An 18592-nucleotide genomic window follows, 5' to 3' on the forward strand; every position below is an offset into this window, starting at 1 on the left:
TTTGGACCCACACCATTTCCCCATCCCCTTCCCCCTCCACAACCCCCACCCCCTCCACAACCCCCACCCCCTCCACAACCCCCACCCCCTCCACAACCCCCACCCCCTCCACAACCCCCACCACCTCCACAACCCCCCCCTCCCCACCCCATTTCCTACCCCCCTACACCTCTCCACCACCCACCCCCAAACCTCTCCACTCCCCACTCACACCCACTACCTCGGGCCAAACTACAGGACCATCCACCTTGCTCCTGACCCCCCCAACCACTGCACAGCCAACCAGCGGCAACCAGGATGGCTCAAGTAGCCGTAAGTAAATAATGTGTCTAATGTTGACCTACACATTTCTACACATAAACAATCACAACAACCACATATGTGTATCCAACATCAAAATTAGTTGCAACATATCACTGCAGGCCGACCATGAGGTGTGTCCTGTCCTTCTCCAGGAACAAGGCTCCCCTTGGTGGTTTTTTTGAGTGTGGCCATGCCTCACCCCTTGAATAATTGACATAACAGTACATCCAATGAGATATCCGACATTAGTGGTGTGGTAGTTATGTGGCTCCAGGTGTTGGGTAACTCCAGTTCCCAGCATGATGTGCAACACAGGGCCGGATTATAATGGAGGCGCAAGGGGTCAGTGCCCCTGGGCCCCCCTCTAGCTAGGGGCCCCCTGTGGTTGTCATGTATTTTTTACAAATAACATGTTTAAGTTATGTTTTTTTTTTTTTAGCTAAATGTTTTGTGCATGGGTGGGGTAGTGCTGCAGCTTCACCTATCTGCCAATGTGACAATGATTTATGGTGCTGAGCATCGGGAGCCAAGGCACACTGATTGCACAAGTGTGCAGTGCATTTCTGGGAGTTGACTAAGTCCCATGACACTTTGCACCAGAGGACAGAGGCTGAGAAGTTTGTGCTGAGCTCTGATTGGTGGAGCTCATTACATGCTTCTCAGGTCCATGGAGAACAGCAGCAGCAGCTTAGTCATAGGAGGGTTTTTAATCAGAGGCAGCACTAGGACTGTGAGGTCTCCTCCAGAGTAAGGGGCAGAGGGACAAACACAGGCTTTTCATGTGGTGTGTGTATATATATATATATATATGGGGTCTATTATTATTCCGAGTGCTGCCAACCCCCTGTCTATATATATATATATATATATATATATATATATATATATATATATATATATACAAGTCAGTCCAATATGCACTCACAGTTCTGTAGATCTTAGTCATGGGGTGCTCCCATATCCCACTGGTAACTCCGTGGTACACAATCCAGAAAATAGTAGTCCAGAGCACTCACCACTTTTGCAGGTAAAAAAGTTATTTATTCATTCCAACATATAGATGTGCCAACGTTTCGGACCTCTATGGGACCTTAGTCATGGCAATGTTCTCACATCCAGCACCAAACAGCGTCAGACGCTGTTTGGTGCTGGATGTGAGAACATTGCCATGACTAAGGTCCCATAGAGGTCCGAAACGTTGGCACATCTATATGTTGGAATGAATAAATAACTTTTTTACCTGCAAAAGTGGTGAGTGCTCTGGACTACTATTTTATATATATATATATATATATATATATATATATATATATATATATATATATCCCCTGCAGGTAACCATTGACCAAGTTTATTCTGCCTTTACTCTATGTTTTGACAGTATAATATTCGCCCATGCAGTGTGCGGCCAGTAATGACAAGTGCAAGGGGCCCCCCCGCTCTAAAGTACCCCGGGCCCCCCAAAGGCTTAATCTGCCACTGGTGCAACTTAAATGTAGAGATTGTTTTGGTAATAGTGTGTGAGGCCATGCGGATGCATGCTTTACAAACATAGCTGTAGGCCTATAATTTGTACAGCAATGTCCTAAATTTAAAATAGTAAGGAGTGCTTAAGCCACAACAATGTCATAACCCTTAAATAGCACAGGCTAATTGTGAGGTTAGAGGACAGTCCCCCAAAAACAAAGTACCAATTGGGATACAGCATACATTCATTGATGAAGGAGTAATTGAATTAATGTTATTTACTATGTACAGTATGTGTGTGTTAACATATTATTTTTTAGTACTGTGTTTACAGCAGACCCATCTTCAATGTAGTTTCTAAATGTATGTGGCCTTCACACATAACTCTGAACTTTTTATTATGTACAAATACAACAAACATTTGTGTATGTTATATATTAATTTTTTGTTTTATACCTTCATTACAGACACTGAACAGCAGCAGGAGGAGGTGGCAGCCCTCATGCGGGAAATCATGCTGACCCTTGTGTACCTCCAGCTCCTTTTTGGCCTTCTGGAGGCCCGCCTTTAATTTTTTATTTATCCCCCCCCCCCTTTTTATTTTTGTCTCAAATAAAAGTTTGATTACAGTTCAAAATTGCCTGTGTTTTTAATAATAAATATGTTAGAGGGCGTGTAAGGGTAGGTACATACAGATGTGTACTGTAAGTTATACTTGTAATTTGAGGTGAGGGGTAATGATTGATGTGTGAATGTGTGTGTTTTTGAGTAAAATAACACATAGTGAAAATGCATGAATGTTTAATGTTGTTCGATTAAAACTTCACACATAACATCAGGGTAGGTATACATGTTACACATTTTGGACAAAGTAATTACATACATAATTTAGTACATATACAGAAACACCAACATAACTTGATTTAAAAGTAACAGCAATATGGGGACACATAGATAGTGATTAAAATGCCACATTAGAACATAACAAATATACATGTAATGTGGGTTCAAATGTAGTTTTATTAGGTCTTTATTAAGGTAGACAATTGAGTTAATAGAAAACAATAAGTGAATAACAAATAGATTAATTAATCAATTGTCAGATTAGTAGTTGAGAGGCAAGATTTGCAGGTCCATATATGTGAAGGGTATGGCAGCGTGCACGGACGTACGCTCACTCTCACGAGCGGTGACATAAGCTGAGTTTTCCATTGAAAACAATAGGGACCCGTCCGTGCAAACTGGCGTACGCTCAGATCTCCGCAAGAAGTCGGTGGGGAGACGGAGGAAAGACGGCCGTACACGGCGCCGTACGCTCAGTTGTACGCCTGTTGTCGGAGTGCAAGGGCTGGGCCGTCCGCGTACGTTGCCGTACGCTCATTTGTACGCCACTCCCCTTCTACGGTATTTCTGCCCGTACGTAAGCGGCTGATTTGTGGGTGGACTTAACCCTAACGGCCGCGTACGGCTAGCGTGCGGTAATGGCGAACGTACGCACGTTTGGCCGCTCCGAGCAGAATAATGCCCCTGTTCCCCTGACCCTCTCACAATTACATATACAGGTATTCATATTGTTGACTTTTAATTTCTTACATCTGGAAAGCTGAAAATAAATATCAAGTGCTTATACAAAGTTACTTGAACACTTGGCGTATATGTTTGGTGCACAATCAAACCCCTTAAGGTCCAAGACATAGTCCATCTTGCTGCTTTAGTCATCTTCTCCCAGCATTGTCCAATTTCCAATTACTTTGTTACTACCAGGGCCGGCGGTACCCGCTCAGCAGAGGATGCAAAGCAGGTAGGCGCCGGGCAGGAGAGGCGCCACTGTCCCTGCTCTGCATCCCCTGCTGTCTCTGACTCTCTGAACTTCTGAAGCTGCCGGCTGCTGCTGCGCCTATCACACTGCAGGGCACGCAGCAGCGCCGGAGGCACAGAGTTCCCTCCAGGCTTCTATAGTGTACATCAGGGCAGTAGTATGTACTAAAAGGGGTGGGGCTACACAGATGGAGGGGGCGGGGCTACACGGACGGAGGGGCGGGGCTATGATGGAGCAAGACTGAAAAGAGACACAGGAGAGACTGAGGTGCCAGGACAGCAGACTAAAGTGTGAGTGTACTAATGTTGGCAACTGGTGTGGGCACGTGTATAGGCAGGCAGCATTACCAATGTCAGCAACAGGTGTGAGCATGTGTGTAGGCAGCATTACAAATGTCGGCAACTGATGTGGGGATGTGTATAGGTCAGGGCTGGGCAACACCGGCCCTCCAGATGTTAATGAACTACACATCCCAGGATGCTTTGCATTAGTTTTGCTATGTGGCCATGCTGAAACTGATGCAAGGCATGCTGGGATGTGTAGTTCATCAACATCTGGAGGGCCAGTGTTGCCCATATAGGTAGTGCTACTAATGTCGGCAACTGGTGTGAGCATGTGTGTAGACATCGCTACTAATGTTGGCAACTGATGTAGGCATGTGTATAGTCAGCGCTACTAATGTCAGCAACTGGTGTGAGCCTGTGTGTAGACAGCGCTACTAATGTCAGCAACTGGTGTGGACATGTGTATAGCCAGCGCTACTAATGTCAGCAACTGGTGTGGGCACGTGTATAGTTAGCGCTACTAATGTCAGCAACTGGTGTTGGCACATGTATAGTCAGCGCTACTAATGTCGGCAACTAGTGTGAGCATGTGTGTACACATCGCTACTAATGTCGGCAACTGATGTAGGCATGTGTATAGTCAGTGCTACTAATGTCAGCAACTGGTGTGGGCACGTGTATAGTCAGTGCTACTAATGTCGGCAACTGCTGTGGGCACGTGTATAGTCAGCGCTATTAATGTCGGCAACTGGTGTGGGCACGTGTATAGTCAGTGCTACTAATGTCGGCAACTGCTGTGGGCACGTGTATAGTTAGCGCTACTAATGTCGGCAACTGCTGTGGGCACGTGTATAGTCAGCGCTACTAATGTCGGCAACTGGTGTAGGCACGTATATAGTTAGCGCTACTAATGTCAGCAACTGGTGTGGGCACGTGTATAGTCAGCGCTACTAATGTCGGCAACTGGTGTGAGCATGTATAGGCAGTGCTACTGCTGTTGGCAACTGGTGTGGGTATATGGTTACACAGTGCTACTAATGTCAGCAACTGGTGTGGGCATATGGTTACACAGTAGCGCCTTGAGTCCTGTTGGAGAAAGTGCGCTATATAAATTCTACTTACTTACTTACAGTGCTACTAATGTCGGCAACTGGTTTGGGCATATGGTTACACAGTGCTACTAATGTTGGCAACTGGTGTGAGCACTACGTATAAGCAGAGCAACTACTTTTGGCAACTGGTGTGGGCGTTCTGAATAAGCAGCCCTTCAAATGTGGGTATATCCAGGAGTATTCGGAGCATTATGTGTAGCATAATGTGTGTCAATATCATATGGGCATTATGGTGCATGGCATATTTTGTAAGGAGAATTACGGTGTGTGGCATAATGTGTAATGGGCATTATGGTGTGCTGCATATTGTGTAAGGGGCATCATGATGTGTGACATAATGTATAATTTGCATTACTGTGTGTGGCATAATGTGTAATGGGCATTGAGGTGTGAAGCATAATGTGTTATGGGGATTACAGTGTAATTGGTACTTTTATGTGACGATGCCCATTCCCCATAAATCTACGCTCCTACATTTTTGCGCGCTCCTACGGCGCAAACTCTCCCTGTTTTTTTAACTCATGGCACCAAAATGGCTAGTTACAGCTGTGTAAGGTGAATAATATTGTGCTACTATGTGGTGTAATTTGGAGTAGGAATATTATTGTGTGGCCATTCCCCTTCCTTGAGAGATCACACATTTTTCTTTTGGTGTGCGCTGTCCCTTTGTAAAGCTTGGGTGGGCGCAAATTCATAGTTTGCAGGAGGGCGCCGAACCCCCTAGCACCGGCCCTGGTTACTACTTCTCTTCTTAAAGACTTTCACTTTACTTTATCTCCTTCGCCACTTTGCCACTTGCCAATTGTAACTGATACAATCTCAGTTCTATGCAATATCTTTTCAATTATTGGCAATGACTTCTCTTGAAATTTTCTACAGTCACCGGTCCTGATCTGGCAGTCAATCACTTACACACACATTAGCAACTATAGACAATCAAGTACAGTAACTCCAGCTACTCGTCCTGTTGCCTCTTTATTCTAATACTGGAAATGGTGTTTTTGTCAATAGAATTAAAGTGTTTTGTAAATACCAGAATGGTAAAATAACTTTAACAAAAAGTTTGGAGAAGAAGTCAATTTATGGTTATACCAATTCAAAATGACAATACCTTTATAGGTAAAGGTACACCTGACATACTGTGCTACTGTTTAACTCCAACATCACTTTTTGGAAGCACAATGAAAGGGTCACACAGTATGTTGCAGACAAGACAAAATTATTTACCGCTCGTTAAATATAAGTAATACTTTAGCAAAGTCTTCAGAGTCAATGAGGACCTCACTGACATGTATGAAGCAGCAAATAGTTGCTGTAAAACGATATTCCATGGCTTTGTGTATTTTCTCACATATGAGTTATACACAGATGCCGCACTAGTCCAGGAAAGGCTCCAGAGGTGGGGCTGCAGCACAGTTAATAATTCAAACAGGGGAGGCGCAGCAACTGCCACCAACTGCCATTTCAAACTGATTCACTGGCAGTTGGTGTTGTTCCCCTATTTGAATTTTGGACTGTGCTCTAGCCCTATCTCATGAGCCACCACTGTGTCCTACCATAGGTCTCCATTCTATCACAAGCTTATGGCACTTCCCCCAACACCTTACTACAGTACTGTACAATTTCCCCTGAGAACCGTCTGAACGGTTCTGTAATCTTCGACCATTACAAGTATCTAGCATCATTTGCTTTTTCCCAGTGTTTTTGGATGCATTGACTTGGTGCTTTTAATATCAAGATGTCACTTATTTTTTCATCATGTAGCCTATGATGCTCCCCATATTAATCTGATATAGCTAAATAGAACCATTGCTAGTTATCAAAATAAAATATGATCATCTCCATCTTTCTGTCAAGCTTTGAAGCAAAATAATATAGAATGCTTTCTAGTAATTATGAATTTGGTTTTGCTACGTGGATTTAATTAAGCCCTGCATCTGCTCCAGGGTCACACAAAGGTCACTACCAGCCTGTTTCATTGATTTGTTTGCTAAGCTCATCTTTCATAATGTTCTGTAATCAGAAGAACCACCAATGGGATGTGCAACAAAGCACTACTTGCATGTCTGCCAGCAAACTGGTTCTGAACTTGGCAGATGAGATGATACCCAGACAATAATGAAGGGCATAACTACTTTTAGAAGACTTTACAAAGTACTTGCAGCCTATAAATGTCTGTTTAAAGTCATCAGATTGATACTGTGTATTCTTAACACATACAGTAGCAGTTCCATAAAGTTATACTATATTAAACGATGTCATAAACATATCTCAAAGAAATATGAATCCTTGTTTTAAACATCTTTTTATCTAATGACATATATGCATTTCATATTTCTACATCTTGGGTTTTGGAATACTAAATCTTAATTTAAGTTTAATAGCACATAGCAGAATACATTTTACGGTACTCTTTACCTAGAACGGCGCCTGTCGCGGGCATCGCGGGTAAATTTATGTATGGCCGCGACGCGATGCCCGCGATTTCCCATTGAAACCAATGTTAAACTTTGAAATCGTGTCGGTCGCGTCGCGGCCGGCCATAAATGTACCCGCGATGCCCGCGACGCGATGCTCCCGATTTCCCATAGGAATCAATGTTAAAAGGCGCGATGGACCCGATTTTACTGTTAAATGGCTCAATCCACCCGATTTTGCCATAGGAATCAATGTTAAATGGGCCACAGAGCCCATTAACCCTTAAATGTCCCCCCAAATTTTTAACGCCACCCCACGATCCACGCCAACCCGAAGCGTGGCGAGCGCAGCGAGCCCGCGAGGGGCGGCGGTACGCGTCCTCCGACCTTTTCATGCCCTACTATCCACTAGGGCGTGGTGTGAGAATATAATAGTGTGGCGAGCGCAGCGAGCCACCGAGCCCGAAGCGTGGCGAGCGCAGCGAGCCCTGCGAGGGGACGCGGATACCTTCACAGTTATGCGCGTCCCCTCGCGGGCTTTACAGGTGTCCGTGGCGAGGTGGACACCTGTGAAGCCCGCGAGGGGACGCGTCTACCTGTGAAGGTATCCGCGTCCCCTCGCGGGGCTCGCTGCGCTCGCCGCGCTTCGGGCTCGGTGGCTCGCTGCGCTCGCCACACTATTATATTCTCACACCACGCCCTAGTGGATAGTAGGGCATGAAAAGGTCGGAGGACGCGTACCGCCGCCCCTCGCGGGCTCGCTGCGCTCGCCACGCTTCGGGTTGGCGTGGATCGTGGGGTGGCGTTAAACATTTGGGGGGACATTTAAGGGTTAATTTGGCCTATTTGGCCCCAAATCGGGTCCATTGAGGCATTTTACAGTAAAATCGCGGTCAATCTGCCGTTTTAACATTGTTCCCTATGGGAAAATCGCTGTGATCGCGGTCATCGCGGGCATCGCGGCCATCCCGATTTACCCGCGATGCCCGCGATGACCGCGATCACCGCGATTTTTACCCCCGACGCCCGCGATTTCAATCGCGGGCGCCGTTCTAGGTAAAGAGTACCCATTTTACTGCTAATTCCTGAGTGATTATAGATTTTTGTTAATGCATTTCTATATGAATTTCATCCTACAAATTGTCTGAAAATTTGTGAATATGACCCCCCACACACATTAAAAAATAAATACTACAAAAAAATGCCAATATTACTATTAGCATTATGGAGGTCATTCTGATTTGATCTCTCCCCCGTGCATTCGCACGGGCGCGATGTTTAGCTTCTGCGCATGCACATAAGCATTTACAGATGGAGCGCTTCTCAGCCAGCGCTGGTGATTGCTGGTGGAGAGGCTCTCCATTTGACAGAGATATGCGCGTCACAGTCAACACGGCGGCGGGGAGCACTTTCCCTGCCCATCTCCGAATCACGGACAGGCAGGGATCGGGGGAGCTGGGGGCAGCGGGGGAGCTGCAGCTAGCGGCGGAGGGTGGCAGAGGGCTCCGTCAGCATGGGGTGCACAAGCATCTCGGGCGCAAGCGCCCCCTTTCCGGTGGATGGCGGTGGCTGGCAGCTGATGATTCTTTCGCCAGGAACAGCTCCGATGGGAGCTGCTCCATTTGTATGTGCATGTGCAGCCGCTTGGTGTGAGCAGGCACGGTGAATCGATTATTTAAGGGGATGGCGACGGCGACTGGCTGCGCCCATGGGAATGAATGGAGAGGCGCTCCATCTGACAGACACGCATGCATCACCATCAACACGGCGGCGGGGAGTTCTTCAGGAAGATGGGCAGGGATCGGGGGGAGCTGGAGGCAGCGGGGGGTGAAGGGCAGCGGAGGGCTCTGTCGGAACGGGGTGCACACGCATCTCGTGTGCATGTGCCCCTTTCCGGTGACTGGTGGCGGCTGGCAGTTGGTGATTCTATCACCAGGGGGAGCTGCTCCTTCTGTATGTGCATATGCAGCCTCTTGGTGCGAGCAGGCACGGTGAATTGATTATTTTGGGGGACGGTGGTGGTGACTGACTGCACGGGAACGAATGGGGTTTTCCCATGGTCATTTGGTGATGACGTGGGTGCCGGGGCGGGTAGCTGGCATTACATGTTCATGTACAAGGTAGCAAGAGAGTGTCTTAGATTTGTGTGCACCTTAGAAATCATTAGATGGTCAGCTGCTTATTTCTGGAGAAGACACCGGGACCCCTCCTAAATGTAAAGTCCCCAGCGGTAATAACATCCTGGCTGCAAATTGAGAGGACCCACATAGAGACTGCTCCAATTCATCCTCCAGCGGTGAGAAACACTACATTCAGTCCAAAACTCTTTTGCCCCACATACAACCAGGATCCACTCCCCTTAGTGCTGCCCCCCCCATGCCATTGTGCCTTTCAATCAGACTATATGAGAATACAGCAATTATTGCGTTATTTTAAATGTTAGTAATTTTAATAAATTGTTTATTTTAAGTGTAAACAGTCCTGCTTGTTTATACATGTTACCATCCTCACACTGAGCACTGCTTATTTCTTTTCTTGTAACTATTATGTGGCCACACACCTTTTTTGTTCGACCATACCAATTTTTGGTAATGTGTGTAATCCCTCATGGGAGGGAGGGTGGAAAATCAATAATTTGCAGGGGGCACCAAACAACTTAGCATCGGCCCTGGTCACATGTGCAGTGTATGTATAGTCAAGTAGACAAATTCCTGTGTATGTCTCCTGGGTGAGTGTGGCTCCATCTTCCTGGCATCTCTTGGCCAAAACACTCTGTCTGTGCTCCTAATTGCTCCAGCTAATTTGCTATGATCATGCCTCCAATTTAATAGCCCAATAAGGGAGTATACTGTGGCTTATGAATCGTGAGGAAAAGCCTGGTGTCTGCCTCCCCTGCTAATGGCCACTTAAAGAAAATATGCTAACAAACAGTTCAGATGAAAACCACCACAGCAGAAGCTCTAGGATCACTGGAGCGAGTATGCATCATAATCAAAATACATATCCTTTCCCGGATAATATGGAAATAATGTATTGAGACGAGCTTCTTGGCTGCATGTTTTCAAGTGGATAATTGTATGGATTTAAGAATACACGTTTTTTTTTTCTCAGAAAAGCACCACAGTAGGGATTTACATCTTTGGTAGCCAAAGGCTCAAGTCTGGGAGCACATACTGTGGGAGAAACAGGCTCATCTGCCCATTGTGATAGGTGACTGGGAGTTTCCAGTGGTACTACAATTAAACAAATCAGCAAAGTCTGTAAACTCTGGCACATCCTGTAGAATAGCATGTACATCAACATAATCGTAACCTAGACGTTTTGGGGCTTGTTACGGTATTGCCATGATGTGCATGTGACCGTGGGTAGTACGCATGCTTGCATCCAGTACCATTCATTTTAGATGGAAGACCCGAGAGAGACTGAGGAGCCTGCACAGTGCACGTGCCGAGTGTTATTTTTCCTTCACAGCTTCTGATTTATACTGACAGAGTCACTTGGCAGCTCCTGCATTTGTTTCTGGCTATCCAGGTGTTAAGACATTCAAGCATTACCAATGCGTTCCATTATAGCACCCCACTACATCTAAAAAGTTTCTGAGGATTCATGCTGCTTTGTGATATATTATACGGAATCATTCAGACCCGTCGTTTGTTTTAAGTAAGCAATTATGAAATACACAAAAGTCTAAATGTAATAAATCTTTTGCAGCCTGTGTCACAGGCAATGTTCTTATTTCTATGTTAACAGGGAAAAAACTGGTATCAAGTTCAGACTCATTGATTTGATCCCGTTATTGAAGTCATCGGTATAGTTTAATAGTCACCTGGAGATGTTTCTGGACATGACCATAAATCAAATCCAGATGTTGTCTTAGATATATGATTAATTGGGAACTGCTTTCTAAGCTTCCACTTAGACAGAGCATGTATTTAGCCTGAAGAAAGAACATGCTGTTACCATTTACTAAAGGAGAGAAGATCATATCAAAATGTTCTTTTTACAAACTGTATTTATTCCTTACCTGTTATCTCCATGGTGCAAAGTAAGCTAGTGACATGAATCTATGGTAAGCTAAATCAAGTATATGCCATTGATAAGCAAAGCTTGTGTATTTTCTTGAAAAAGATATAAATATTGAGATTGTTGGTCTTTCCTCATCTCAAGAAAGGATCACATAGATGATATCTACATTTTAAGTGAAAGAAATAAGCCAACATTGCATTCTTGAGATTCCTTCTTAAAAGAAGAGAATTCTACCCTGCCTACATTCCTGCAAGTTGTGAACCTCCCAAATTTGTGAAACTCAGGACATTGCGGCCTGTTCTCCCACAGAAGAGTGGCTATACAGTTCCACAAAACTATGTTGTCGACTGTATTCAGGACCCTATAGCCATACTATGGATGGGTGACTATGTGTTTGTCCAGATTGCTACCATTGGCTTGCTATTATGCACTGAAGCTCAGCTGTTCTTTTTCATTTAATGTCTTTTTTGGAAATTAAAGATTGGATTCACTTCATTAAACCACAGTGTGCTGACCTGATCTACATATATTTATTTTCAAGCTGACATTGTTTTCTCTATTGGTTTGGCTGACCAGCACCCTGATGTCTAAACCTATTGTAATGATTGAGCTCAATATCTGAAGAAGCCGCCGAGTCCCCACAGAGGCGGGGAAACGCGTCATTGAGCAAATTCTAAACCTTTTCTATCTCTCCGGAGCACAGGAGTTCTTACAGTACCTTTGATACCTACCTACAGCTGATTGCTCCTGAGACTGGGTCACCTACAGTATACACAGCTGACTGCTCCCGACATTGCAGGGAGACCCATCGGGAAAAGGAGCCTGGGCTCTCAAGATCACTGCTGAATACAGCCACAAACAGCATAACAGCTGCCGCTGAAGAAGAAGGTACAGGGAGGACGCTCCAACAGAATTAAAAATATAAAATTTTATTTTTACCTTTATATATTTTTTTAAAACACAAAAGTTTGTTTTTTAAACTCTATGTCTGGCCAGACTAAGTCTAGAGACTCCAGGGGCGAAATGTAATGGGATGCGTTTTTTTTTTTTTTTTTTGCGATTTTTCCCGCAAAATATGCCGTTTTCGGGCATTTCCCGAAAATCGCATATTTTATAGGCTGCGATTTGCGGGAAAAATCGCATTTTTTAAAGGTGCGATTTTTAGTTAGACTAAAAATCGCATCCAGATGTTTTCCCATTAAAAAGGATAGAAGTCGCATATTTAATGGGTTGCGATTTTTAGTAAAGCTTACTAAAAATCGCAAAAAAAATAGACCAGGTTCTGCCTGGCGCTTTTATCAGAAACATGCACAGATCATTGAGATCTGTGCATGGTTCTGTTGTAAAAAAAATAGTTAAAACAAAAAAAAAGAAAAAAAACGGCGTGCGGTCCCCCCCCTAAGCATAACCAGCCCCGGGCTCAAAAAGCCGGTGCTGGTATAATAAAATCCAAGGAACAATCAAGTTGGGGTTCCCTGGATTTTATAAAACCAGCACCAGGCTCAAGGTCCGGCGCTGGTTCCCAAAATACGGGGGACAAAATGACTAGGGGTCCCCCGTATTTTAAGAACCAGCACCGGACACAACCAGCCAGCAGGGTAATGCCACAGCCGGGGGGAGACTTTTTATACAAGTCCCCCCGGCCAAAGCATTAACCCCCTGGCTGGTCAGCATGGGCAGGGGTCCTGGGGAAGTGGGGACCCCCCCAATGAAGGGGTCCCCCCCCCTCCAGGACTTACCAGCCCATGCTGATAGTCCGGGGCTGTCCCCGATGCCCCTGGGCGGTGGGCATCGGGCTGATGACTTGTGTAAAAAAAAGGATAAAAACTATTGTTCTTTACTGGCGAACTATGAGTCCCAGCAAGCCTACCCCGCATGCTGGGACTTGGGGAACCACAAGTCCCAGCATGCGGGGCATTAAAGGGCCCGCTGGCACTTGTAGTTCTGCAGTGAAAAAAATAGTGCACAAAATCACACTGACACCCTGTAAAATAAAACTTTAATACACACAAAACACACACACACTGATACTTACCTACCTTGAGCCCGTAGGTCGGTCCCTGGATCCTGGGTCCGGGCTCCGGGGCAGAAGAGTCCGGTTCCGGGGCCTTGGTCCTGGTTCCGGGGCTGGTCCTGGGGTTCCGGGGCTCCTGGCGTGAAGAATCCGGGGTCCGGGATCCGTGGTAGTCCAGAGGGGTACTTAAGGAGGCAAATCCTACTCACCTGCTCCCCGGCGGCGACCTCCGGTGACAGCGCTGCTCCCGACTGGTACCCGGCTTCAAGGACTTTGCCCGGCGCTGAGATGTTTCCTCTTCGCCGTCTGTGAACAGAATGATTTCTCGGCCAATCAGGAGCCGAGAAACTCGGCTCCTGATTGGCCAGAAATCATTCTGAATATAGACGCCGACGGAGTAACATCTCTGCTCTGGATGCGCTGAGATGTTACTCCGTCGGCGTCTGTATTCAGAATGATTTCTGGCCAATCAGGAGCCGAGTTTCTCGGCTCCTGATTGGCCGAGAAATCATTCTGTTCACAGACGGCGAAGAGGAAACATCTCAGCGCCGGGCTAAGTCCTTGAAGATGGGTACCAGTCGGGAGCAGCGCTGTCACCGGAGGTCGCCGCCGGGGAGCAGGTGAGTAGGATTTGCCTCCTTTAGGTACCCCTCTGGACTACCACGGATCCCGGACCCCGGATTCTTCACGCCAGGAGCCCCGGAACCCCAGGACCAGCCCCGGAACCAGGACCAAGGCCCCGGAACCGGACTCTTCTGCCCTGGAGCCCCGGAGCCCGGACCCAGGATCCAGGGACCGACCTACGGGCTCAAGGTAGGTAAGTATCAGTGTGTGTGTGTTTTGTGTGTATTAAAGTTTTATTTTACAGGGTGTCAGTGTGATTTTGTGCACTATTTTTTTCACTGCAGAACTACAAGTGCCAGCGGGCCCTTTAATGCCCCGCATGCTGGGACTTGTGGTTCCCCAAGTCCCAGCATGCGGGGTAGGCTTGCTGGGACTCATAGTTCGCCAGTAAAGAACAATAGTTTTTATCCTTTTTTTACACAAGACATCAGCCCGATGCCCACCGCCCAGGGGCATCGGGGACAGCCCCGGACTATCAGCATGGGCTGGTAAGTCCTGGAGGGGGGGGACCCCTTCATTTGGGGGGTCCCCACTTCCCCAGGACCCCTGCCCATGCTGACCAGCCAGGGGGTTAATGCTTTGGCCGGGGGGACTTGTATAAAAAGTCTCCCCCCGGCTGTGGCATTCCCCTGCTGGCTGGTTGTGTCCGGTGCTGGTTCTTAAAATACGGGGGACCCCTAGTCATTTTGTCCCCCGTATTTTGGGAACCAGCGCCGGACCTTGAGCCTGGTGCTGGTTTTATAAAATCCAGGGAACCCCAACTTGATTGTTCCTTGGATTTTATTATACCAGCACCGGCTTTTTGAGCCCGGGGCTGGTTATGCTTAGGGGGGGGGCCGCACGCCGTTTTTTTTCTTTTTTTTTTTTACAACCAAAATCGCATATATGAAAATGCGCACATTTTCAGGACTGAAAATGCGCACATTTTCATGACTAAAAATCGACCTAAATCGCGGCAAATCGCATTTTTTGCCGCTAATTCGCATCTCATTACATATGCGAATTAGCGTCTAAAAATGCGATTTTTAAAGGTGCGATTTCTGGCGAGTTTGGAACTCGTCCAAAAATCGCACCCTATTACATTTCGCCCCTGGTCCTCTATATAGTGGACATGAAATACAAAGTATCAGGACTCAATATAAACAGAGAAGTCCCTGCAAACTATCAGCTATACTGGGACCAATATTCCATTGCATTATAAACTTGGGACCTTGATACCTCTATTAAGAAAGGTTAGACACTGAGGAGTTCTTAGATGTATGTTTTTTATATTTCAATGTCAATTATTTGCATTTATTGTGTGTTATCATTGGCCAGTGAGATTAAGTGTAATAATTATATATTTTTATTTATACATTGTTCCGAGCGCGTTTTATGTAAATTGTTTTTCTGTTCTCTTGTACCTTGGGTAAATTGGCATTTCCCACTACATACACTGCTTGGACCTGCTGTGGAATATAAACCTAGGAGCATATATACGCAGCAGTGTATACGGTTCATACCAAAAATATTTTTACTCAAAGGTTAGTGTGTTTGTGAGGTTTAGCGCGGATATACAATCTTTTTGTTTGTGTTTTCACATGATCCAGTTGTGTTTCAATAAAAATACATTTTAACATAATTATGCGAATAGAAAGTAAAAGCAGCTTCTGCTGACTAATGCCTATATTCTGTGTGCGACCGCTTTTATATCTGCATATGAATGGCAATGTTACAATGTTTTCCAGGCAGTCTATGATGCAATGCAAGGATGCAAACACTAGCTTCTTTTACATGTAGCCCATAAACAATGGGCAAATTTAGATTTATACTGCGATTTCAGTTTGGACACCCTCTTGGCCCTACTCAAATTTAAATCCCCCTGCACAATCTGCATCACCAGATCCTGGTTATGTCAAGGTGCAACATTTCTTGCTTTTTCTGCTTTGCTCCCAACTCAGAATGAGCCCCTATATTTGAATCCAATTGATCAATGCAATATTTAATTCAATGGAAAAGTGAAAAGAGACAATGATTTGAGTACAAATAGGGGCCAAATTCAGCTGGAGCAAAGGAATGCCCAGTTTCTTATGCTGTTCGGTGCGGGCGGCTGACATCACGTCGTCAGTGCCAACCCCCTTTTCGAACATCTCCGGCAGCAAAAAAAGTCAGATCAGACTGACTTTTATTTCTGGAGGGGAGAAAAATCATTCGATGGATGGCGACCATCAAATGATTTATTTTCTCTTCGGCTGCATGCAAGGGGATGTGTTCCCAAACACATCCCTTTGCATGCTAGTGAGGGGATGCGAGCAGTGGTGGGGGGCAGGCTGTGTGGCGGGTGGTGCTGACCTGTTCACTAGGCTGCAAGTATACGCAGACTAGCGATCAGGTCTGAATCAGGCCAATAATTGCTAGCAAGGCAATACACTCATTCCCGAATGCCAATACGACAGTGTATAAATCTCTTGTCACTATATAACAGGCAAGTGCAGAACTAGTCAGGGTACTCGCAAGTGCAGTAGACACTGACCAGCACTGGAAACATGGAAACATTGAAACATTTACACATGAGTCAAAAGTAGTGGAAGGATATTTGGAGATCGAATTCCAAAAGGTAATATGACCATAATGACAGCATATGTAACAGTAGGAAGAACCTGGAATTAGAAGAAGGGTGGAGAGAAAGGACAAGCAGCAGACATATTTAAAATATGCAAATGGTTCCTGATAGGTTAGCAGCATTTTGCCAAGAACACACTAGGGAAGCTGGGATTGACAGCCTGGATGCAAACAGCCAATCAGTGCGCTGCTGCTATAGTAGTGGCTATTCCATTAAAAAAAGTTACATGGAGGCCAACATTTAAGAAAGAATATTTATGTGTGCACACGTAAATATTCTAAATCTGTTAGGTACAGTATGCATAACCATTTTTTTTATTATTCTTAACCACTGGGATGCCTACTGGAATGAAGAGGACTGATTTACATTGGCATAGGTGAGTCTTTATTTTTTTTAGGGATGAGCGGGTTCGGATCCTAGAGATCCGAACCCCCACGAACTTACCTTATCCGAGGACAGATCTGAGGAGTTCGCCGGGTCCCGCCATTTTCAGGAGTCCAAATCGAGGACAAAACGTCATCATCCTGCGTCGGATTCGGATCTCTATAAAAGGTCCGGCTCCGGCGCCATCTTCATTCTGCATGTAGAAGTCAAACCTATGGGGGACAAAAAAACACTGTGGGGGGATATACTAAGGAGGTGCAACTAATGGGGGATCAAATAGAGGCTGCATAAACTGAGTGGGGCTGCTCAAGGGGGACAACTGTAAAAGTCGGGAATCTAAAGGTACATTTACTAAGGGGGAACTAATGGTGCAGGAACTTTTGTACATCTACTAAAGGGGAACTACTAAGTGGAAAACTATTCAGGTTACAGCTACTAAGGGGGCATTACTAAGGCTACTACTAAAGGGGGGCTGTTATATGGGACTACTGTGGGGGACATTTAAGGGGGGCTCTCTGAAAAAAAAAGGTTTTTTGTTTTTTATTTCAATAAAAAAAGTGTTTTTTTTCCCTTAACCTGCAAGGGGTGTTAAGTGTGCCATATCAGTCCAGCTGTGCTGCCCAGTGTCCCGTATCAGTCCAGGGGTGCCCGCATGTGTGCCGTATATATATCCAGGGGTGCCCAGTGTCCCATATCAGTCCAGGGGTGCCCCCATGTGTGCCTTATAATTATATGGGTGCCGATTTGTGTCCCGTATCAGTTCAGGGGTGCCCCCATGTGTCCTGTATCAGACCAGGGGAGCTGCCCTTTTTTTATGAAAAGAAAAAAAATGTGTTTTTTTTTTTTACTCCAAGGGCTGTTAAATGTGCTGTATCAGTCCAGGGGTGAGCCAAGAGTGCCGTATAATTCAAGTGGTGTTACTAAAGTCTGCCGTATTATTCCAGGTGTGCTGCTCTTTTTTTATTATTATTAAAAGAATAAAAGTTTTTCTTTTTTTTTTACTGCAGGAGTGTCGCCATGTCTGCCGTATAATTCCATGCCTGCCGCCATGTGTGCCGTATCAGTCCAGGGGTGCCGCCATCTGTGCCGTATAATTCCATGTGTGCTGTATCAGGTCAGGGGTGCCCGCATGTGTGACGCATAATTCCTGGGGTGAGCCAAATGTGTCATATAATTCATGGGTTGCTGCCAAGTCTTCTGTATAATTCATGGGGTGCTGCCAAGTGTGCTGTATTAGTCCAGGGGTGATGCTGTGTGCCATATCAGTCCAGGGGTGATGCTGTGTGCCATATCAGTCCAGTGGCGATGCTGTGTGCCGTATCAGTCCAGGGGTGCAATTAAGTGCGCCGTATCAGTCCAGGGGTGATGCTAAATGTGCCGTATCAGTCCAGGGGTGATGCTGTATGCCATATCAGTCCAGGGGTGATGCTGTGTGCCGTATCAGTCAAGGGGTGCTATTAAGTGTGCCGTATCAGTCCAGGGGTGATGCTAAATGTGCCGTATCAGTCCAGGGGTGATGCTGTATGCCATATCAGTCCAG

The sequence above is a fragment of the Crinia signifera genome, chromosome 1 (assembly GCF_055691185.1).
Source record: "Crinia signifera chromosome 1, ASM5569118v1, whole genome shotgun sequence".
Taxonomy (NCBI): Eukaryota; Metazoa; Chordata; class Amphibia; order Anura; family Myobatrachidae; genus Crinia; species Crinia signifera.